An 8,645-nucleotide genomic window follows, 5' to 3' on the forward strand; every position below is an offset into this window, starting at 1 on the left:
CCCTTATTTCCACTCTAATAGGCCCCCTCACTATGTTACTCCTAACGTTGATTTTTGGGCCTTGCATACTAAACAAATTGGTGTCATTTGTTAAAAGCCGGTTAGAAAAGGTTAACATTCTATTTGTTGACCGCCAACAATTGCTCTAGAACACATCTATTTTGTGAATGTTATACCACTTTTTGTAACTTGTTATGTAGGTTTTACTAGTTCTTGAAATTTTATAGCATTTATACTTTGTATGTTTCTTAATAAATCATGGTGGGGGGGGAAATGCGGGTAACTCAGGATAGAGGGGGGGGAAATGTAGGTGACTAGGGACAGGCGTTCGGAAGATATCGCGTTGTACGGGACAGGTAAAACCCCTCCCCTCTACAGGTGATAGGTGAGCAGAAGGAAGTGACGTGGCAAACCCAGGTTATTTAACCCTATGTAATCCACGAATAAACGCCATTTTGCCGTCCACCACATTGGTGTCTGTGAGCTGATGGTCCGAACGACCTGAGGTGGTCGTCGTGCCGTTCCTGAACCAGGTCGCTACGCCTCCGAGAGGCAACACTCTGATCCGGATCCTAGCCTTCCGGATCAGTTCAGCCATCAGCTCTTGTGGCTGTGTCATCCTCTTGGACCGATGATGGCTGAGAAATACCCACTCTATGATTAAGAGGGGGTCCCTCCGGTCCTGGTCCTTTTTGCTCTTCTTTTTGTTGTCTTCCCATTGGAAGACAAGCCCGTGCAAGTGTGGCAGATTACCCAGGATGATGAATTTGAATGGCAAGTCAGGCCTATACCTGCTTGCCTGCCTGGTGGACATTAGATGTTGCACCCTCTCCAGAGCTGTTTGGGCCTCTGGAGCGAGTGTCCGGGGAGAACTAAGCTCCTCTCCCCCTTTTAGTAAATTAAAAAGGGGAGCTAGGTCTTCATTGGACAGACCCAGCCACGGCCTCACCCAATTTAAAGACCCACACAGCTGGTGGACATCTGCCAGAGTCTTGATGTTAGTATTAATAGCCAATTTTTGCGGCACAATGGTCCGCTTTGTTATTTCCAGGCCCAGGTACTTCCAAGGTGGCATCCGTTGAATCTTTTCCTCTTGGAGCTTGAACCCTGCAGCAACCAATGCATTGATTGTCAGGTCGAGCACACTGGCAAGCATGTCATTGTCGGGGGCACACACGAGGACATCATCCATATAATGGAAGATGATGGCCTCTTTTGCTGCTGCTCGAACTGGGGCAAGCAAGGAAGAGACATACCATTGGCAGATGGTCGGGCTGTTCTTCATACCCTGCGGCAACACCTTCCAATGGTATCTTTTCCTTGGGGCTTCTCGACTGATAACAGGAATCGAGAAGGCAAAACGCGGGGCATCGTCAGGGTACAGGGGAATTTGGAAAAAGCAGTCTTTAATGTCAATTACTGCCAGATTCCAATTTTGAGGGAGCATCATTGGGGATGGCATCCCTGGTTGGAGAGAGCCCATGTCTTCAATGACATTGTTAATTTGACGAAGGTCCTGGAGGAGCCGCCATTTGTCTTTGTTAGGCTTTTTGATAACAAAGACAGGGGAATTCCAGGGGCTGTTGGATTCCACGATATTCCCCTTTTTAAGTTGCTCCTCCACGAGCTTCTCGAGCGCCTTCAACTTCTCACCATGGAGTGACCACTGCTCCACCCAAATGGGGTGATCAGTTTTCCAATTTAGTTTTTGAGTAGGGCGCTCTTCAGTGGCCGCAACCCAAAAATTTTTCGGGGGGTCAGGTAGGTCAACTGTGACTCCCCACTGCTGCATGAGGTCTCTCCCCAAGAGGGGTTCCTTGTAGTCTAATACGAACGGACGTATGTTTGCCAATTGTCTGCTCGGTCCCTTGATTTGCATGATGGTCCTTGATTGTCTGGCCAATTGGATGCCCCCAACACCTTGTACGTGTCCAGCAACGCTCTGCAGTTCCCAATGTGCCGGCCATTCTAGTGTGGGAATGATCGTCACATCTGCCCCTGTGTCCAGAAGCCCTCTGAGGTGCAGGACTTCCTCCCCTCTGTTGACTTTGCAGCCTACCCGAGGCTTTTCTGTCCCTATGACATGTGTGGCACACACCGTTGGGGGTGGCCTTTCTACAGGGATAGCCTGGGCGACTGTCTGCCCTCTGGGCAGGAACAGAGGTGGGTGGACACAGCGCAGCCAGAGAACGGGTCCTTCGGGACTAGATGTCATTAGTCCCGGAGCGACTTCGATCTCTTGTGGTGTGCAGGTAACATCTCCGACTATGACATACCTGTCAGGGCCTTGGTCTCCTGCCCACAGCTCACCACCAGTGCTTACCGGCGTGGTATGCCACTCTTTGGTTTTTAGGTGGAGCGGTGTCAACAGCTGCAACCTGAAAGAACCATCAGAAAAAGAAGTCAAATCCGGTTTTAAAGTCGTGTCCAGTTTTAAAGTCACGTCCTATAGTTTTGCCTCTTTGAGTTCCCCCTCCCCCTCGCGTCCCTTCCCTTTTTTGTCTTCACGCGGGGCGGGCGCGCGCTCCCCATTCAGTTTTTTCGTTGCAGTTGGCCCTCCTGTCCCCCAGGTTCATGTTCTTTTTTAAATCGCTGGAACTGCCACTTGAGCGGGCAGTCCCTTGTCCAATGTCCAGGCTGGTCACATAGGAAGCAGGTGTTCGTGGCCTGCGGGGTTCGCCTGTGGCTGTTCATGGTTGGAGGTGGTTTGGTGTTCAGGCCCGTGGTCCTCCTCTGGTCCGCTGCAGAGCGATGCATTGCTGTTCCCACTGAGGCCATTCCTCTGGGCCGCTGTCTCTCCGAGCTGGCAGGTTGCAGGTGTGGTGCCTTCGCAGCACAAACTTCTAACCTGGTCAGTATGGTCGGCGGGGGGTCCAGGGGGAGGCTCAGGATGGCTGCCTTGCACTGAGGGTTAGCATTCACCATGGCCATCTCTGCAATGACCTCTTCCCTGGCCGCCGGCTGCTTAACCTGCAACTCTACCGCTCGGGTTAGTCTTTCCACAAACTTCAGGAATGACTCAGTGGGTCCCTGCTGGACTCGCGAGTAAGATTCTGCGGGCACATCAGGCCTCAGACCAAGGAATGCCTTACTGGCTGCTTCCTTGATCTGTTGCAGAACCTCCAAAGGCAAGCCTTGAGCCTGCTTTGGTGCCAGAGCCCAATCTCCTTTGCCGCTTAGATGGTCCAATGTAAGTGCCTCATTGTCGGCATCAACGGCCGTATCAGAACCTTGCAAGAGCGCTGGAAGGAGTCTGGGGAGCTCCCTTTCCCACGCTGCCTTCCAGAGCAGAAACTCTGCTGAGGAAAGCAGGCATGAGAAAAGCTGACGCAGATCGAAAGGTGTCATTACTGCTCCGGAGAGATTTGCCTTTAAAAGGCCACGGAAATATCCGCTTTCTCCCCCAAACTCCTTCTGCGCTTTGCAGTGTTCCTTTATTGTTTGGTGTGAGAGGGGTTCCCAGCTGACATGGGTTGTTCCTCCTCTCCGGGACCTCTGATAATAAACCGGCGCGGCGGAGGGAATAGGATCCAGTTCCGGGTTCCGGTCCTCCAGCCTTCCCTATTCCGGCCAGACACCATGGGAACCGGAAAGACAGGCGTGGGAACCGGAAGCAGGAAGTGGGTGGCAGCCAGGCATGGAGCCGCGATTTCTGGGGGCGGAGCACGGGGGCGCGCACTGGTGGCAGGTAGGAGGGGTAAGAGGGGTGGCTCCAACTTGGGAGTAGGAGGGGTCGGGGCGAAAGGGCTTGGGACTCGGGAGAAAGGGATTTCGGGTGGAAAAGCGCGGGGGAAGGCAAGAGGGGGTTCCTTCCACGTGGCGCCCGCCATCTTGTCTTCCTCGGGCAGGGAGGGCATTTTCTAAACTGTCTGGATCACTAACCCGAACTCGGGGTCAGATAACTGGGGAAGCTGGGGAACGGGATAAACCTCGGGCAGTCTGGCCGGGACTATCCGAGCGGCGACTCCGAGAACCCCGAGGAGAGCCAGGGAGACGGTAGCAGCCCTGCGTATCATGGGTTGCTCTCCTCAGGATGCCCGTTTGAGGGGACACGGGTTCGGGAAACAGGTTAGGGGTAACAACTGGGGAATTCGGGGCTGTTCGTCCTTCCCTCTCCCTTTTTTTAGCTAACACCGATCGAATCTGCAAATACAGAAAAGAGAAATCTTTCTCTTTGGCTGAATTCGATCGCGCTAGTGTCTCTCCCACGGCGTTCCAGAAGGGAACGGGCAAAACCGAACTCTGAGAGCACTGAGGGAAGTGCAGAAACAGCCACCGAACAAACCGTTTTAAACATCCCTTTGAAAAACTTATCCCCCCACCCTCAAGGAATCCCGCAACTTGGAGAAATGCCTCCTTCTGCGCTGTGGACAGTCTGACGCCCATAGCCAACAGCACAGCGTCTGGAGCTGAATCTTTAAAGCCTAGAACGCCGGTCTCCCAAAACCCAACCGGAGACAAGCGAACCGCGCTTGTTCCGGGGCTGCGCAGCCTCCGTTCGGCTCTTCGAGAGCCGGGGACCGTCCTGGTCCCTCCGAAAGCCTTTACCGGCTTTGAGGCAAGTTTTTCCCCCCCCCCGGGGAAAAATACTTACCTGACTGGCGTCCAGGCACGCTCCAGGCGTTCGATTCCTCCGCCAAGAACGACTTCGCGGCGCGGGCGAAGCTACCGTTCTCACCCCCAGTAACGCCGCTCACTAAAAGGGAGCGTGCTGCAGCTGGGGTAGCTTGACGTCCCGAGGACGCACTTGCCAAAACAATCAGTCCCTTCTGTGAGGTCCGATGGAAGCGGGGCCCGACGCCCGGGCGCCAAGCTGCCTATGCCGGGGACGCCCCTTCCGTGGGGTCCAATAGAACGAGGAACCCCACGCTCTGGCGCCACGCTGTTTTTGCGGTCCGATGGAACGGCAGCCCCACGCTTGGGCGCCAAATTGCCGTTGTGCCCTCTGGGAACAGTTCCCACTCAGCCCGGTCAGCTCGGGACACAGCAGGCTGCGGGGGCCAGCCTCTGATATCGGAGGGATCGGAGGTCTGGCTCGTGGGTCTTTCCAAGGGACCGCGGCGATAAAGGCAGACGGCGGAGGAAAGGGGGCAGGCTCAGAGTTGGGTTAAATCCAGAAATTTTATTGGTCCTCCGAACGGGGGGACCTCAACCACCAGGGGTGCCCAACCCGGAGCACCTGCAGATCTCACGCCGGGGCATTTTATGGCGGGGGGGCATGGGGGGGGGTGTACAGAACAACCAACCAGGGAAGGGAAGGGTGCGGCAAGCAGAACGAGGGACACATAAGGGAACCAACTATAACAGGGGAAGGGAGGGACTCCTTTCCCAGGACTAATCACCTGGCCCCCTGGCTAGAACTTTCCAGAAGCCTGGGAGGGGTGGCAGAGTGACAGACAGGGTCCTGGGAGGAGATAAAAATGACAGACAGGGTGATTTAAATAAAACAGGGGGGGTGCCAACTGGGGTACACCAAACCTACAGAACATAGGGGGGAGACCCGGACTGAACTAAGCTAACACACTCCCACAACCCACATATGGAGTTTTGGGATTTTTAAATATGTGCATGTTTCCATTGATACTTTTTCAGGTTTCATAGTAGCAACAGCTCACAAAGGTAAGAAATCAAGAGATGCCACCCAACATTGTCTGTGTGCCTTTGCTACTATGGGCATTCCTCAACAGATAAAAACAGATAACAGACCTGCATATACATCTCGAAAAACACAAGATTTTTCCCACACTTGGGGACTTAAACATGTTACAGGTATTGTCCATTCTCCAACAGGCCAAGCCATAGTGCAGAGGGCACATTGCACACTGAAAAACATGCTACAGAAACAAAAAGGGGGAATCCCATAGGCATGCTCCCTCAAGAGCAGCTTGATAAAGCAACCTATGTTTTAAATTTTTTTAATCTTTCCACTAGGGATGACCTCATGGCACATCAAAGGTGCCTGGGTCAGACAACTGATGGAGGAGTTCACCCAAACGTTACATACAAGGATGTACCCAGTGGTCAGTGGAAAGGTCCAGTTCCCCTGTTAGCTTGGAGGAGAGGTTATGGATGTGTTTCTTTGCCCACAGGACCATATTGGCTTCCAGCAAGATACATCAAATCCAGCCAAGGATGACAATGAGTCATGTCATCTTTCTTCTGCTATACTGCCATCAAATGGTGGAAGGAAGAATCTACTGGGCACACATTCTCGAGCCACCACTGTTTTGGCCTCTGACCTGGTGGGATCCAGAGCCTCCCCTCAGCAACAATGGAACGGAATGGGTAGGAAGAACTTGGCTTCCTCCCCTAGATCAGGATGTTGTAAATACACACATTACTAATGTTTCTTATGTTACTGATTTACCGCCTATTTGTTTAATGTAGAATCAAACGAGTACCTTTTCACCTTGTGCCAATTTTTCTATGCAATTGCACTTGATATATGAATCCTCAGGAACTGTAAAGAATTTGACTGCTGTTACATTGCTGACCATTCTGACCATCTCCAAAAATACTCTGGATGCCACCCCACCTCATTATCCCAAATGTCATTTTACATCCGTTTCCAATTTACAATGTTTGGAATGGACATCATTCTTAGGACAACAACCACAACAACAATTCTTACAGTATGGGACAATAATTGACTGGGGACCACATAGTATCCTTAGAGAAAAGGGGACAAATAAAACCATCCTTCCCTTCCAAAAGGCAAACCGCAGCATTGTTTGGCATGATGGTGGAATGGCCAGACGATTGATTCAATATTATCTAGGTAGTAATCAATCACGTGTTCATAAATATCTGTGGAAAATGCTGTTACCTGCCTTTGGTAATACGATATACCAGGTAAACTTGAACAAGAATGCTACCCTTGCAAATTTGACAGTGCTAAAGAAACAATCACTAATGACTTGTACTTCACACCCGTATGTTTTTGCTTTAGCTAATGATTTTTCAATTGATTATAGGAATGGCTTGTATTTTGTCTCTGCTAATTCTTTTAAATCATGTGTAATCAATGAAGATATTAATAAGTTTTCTGTTCTTCTTCCATTTAAAAGAAGGCCAGAAATTTGGGTACCTGTAAATCTGACTCAGACTCAGGAAGGACAAGACGGTCTCTCACAATTGGCTCGACTATTCCAGGAGGAAATCCAAAAGAGTAAAAAACAAGTTTGCAAATTTCTCAGTTGGTTGATCTTTGCCATCATTTCTGCCATAATAGTTTTAACCACAGCCTCTGCAGTTGTTGCAGCTTTAACTAATTCCATTCAAACTGCTCACACCGTGGGACAAGCTCTAACCAACATTATAAAAGAATTACAAACACAAGGGTATTTGACAAGGAAATAATGGCCAGATTAGATGCCTTGGAAAGTGCTCTTTTGTGGATTGACCAAAGAGTTGAGGATCAAAAAACCCACATATCTTTACATTGCAATTGGGAACACATACATAACTCTCTATCTGTCACTCCTCTTCCGTGGAATGAAATGGAACAAAATTGGGAAACTGTTGAGGTGGTGTTGGATGGTAAAATGCCGCAACCTTCCCAAAAGCGTCTCCAGGAAGAAGCCGCTCCGTGCAGCCCCCACACTTGCACACACACGTACACACACACACTGGATAGCTGGCCAAACAGTCCGACGATGAAGGAGCAGGAAGGGTCTTCACATGGGGTTCTACGGGAGAGATTTATTGCAGCCACACTCATGCAAGGTTCCAGAGAAGTAGCCCTTTAACAATTGGGGGTCCAGGGTTACATAGTGGAGTGGATAGAGCATCAGGGACCAATGATCTGAGGGTAATGGGTGGTATAAAGGCGGGGCCAGGGTAAGGGAACCAATAGGGAAACTCTGAGGGCATGGCGATGGGGCATATAAGGTAACAAGGGGTGGGGCGGCCAACGGAACCAACCAGGGAAGCAGATCTGGGGTACATTAACATAACAGAACAGAGCATAACCTAGAAAGGAACCTAGGACTTGTCCCACCATAGGACTCCATTCGTTCCTTGTCCAGCAGGCCCACCGGCCTCCACAGGAAACAATCAAAAACCACCTCCAAGGAGCCTTTGATAAAACCCTAAGACAAGATATCCCCTCACTTCACCCTCAGTTAAAAGATCAACTCAGAGATTTGCAAACTCTGGAGGAACAAAAGGTGCTGACAGACTTAAAAAATTATCTTACTTGGCTAAATCCGAAAAATAGGTTTTCAGGAATTTGGTAGTTTGGGGTTTTATTGGATTAGGTTGTCTGGTAGTGATATATTTTTTAATTTTGTCTTGTCCTTTTCAACATAATTAGAGCTGTTAAAGGCACACAAAAACAAGCTATGGATGCACTTGCTTTGTCCACGACCCCAAAAAATAGAAAAGGTGAAGTTGTTGGGGTAACAGGTGTTGGTGTCAAGAAAGAGTTAAACAAAGACCAGCACCAGAAGCACCATCTCTCTGGACAGCATGTACCTGAGACAGATCTGGACGAACAAGTTACTACTTCTACTGTTGAGCTTTTGATGGGATACCCTTCCTTCTCAGATAAGGGTAGAAGAGCAGAGGAAGCTGCTGTTCTGCTAAGTTCGTTATTTCATAGTCTCATGTGTGCTTTGGCTTTCCTCTGGGCCTGAGTCCAGAGA

General features: G+C 50.2%; 1 long non-coding RNA gene across 2 annotated transcripts; it reads left to right on the forward strand.

Annotated features, from left to right (window-relative positions):
• The first annotated feature begins 3,607 nt into the window (after positions 1 to 3,607).
• Positions 3,608 to 7,192, forward strand: LOC138102870 (uncharacterized). 2 transcript variants are annotated; one of them, XR_011147589.1, is made up of 3 exons: positions 3,608 to 3,688; positions 6,090 to 6,285; positions 7,068 to 7,192. It is a non-coding gene; the product is annotated as an uncharacterized lncRNA (long non-coding RNA). The 2 variants fall into 2 exon arrangements; XR_011147590.1 differs by lacking the exon at positions 3,608 to 3,688 and adding an exon at positions 4,014 to 4,068.
• Positions 7,193 to 8,645: the final 1,453 nt, after the last annotated feature.

Source organism: Aphelocoma coerulescens (genome assembly GCF_041296385.1).
Source record: "Aphelocoma coerulescens isolate FSJ_1873_10779 chromosome W unlocalized genomic scaffold, UR_Acoe_1.0 ChrW_unloc_scaf_3, whole genome shotgun sequence".
Taxonomy (NCBI): domain Eukaryota; kingdom Metazoa; phylum Chordata; class Aves; order Passeriformes; family Corvidae; genus Aphelocoma; species Aphelocoma coerulescens.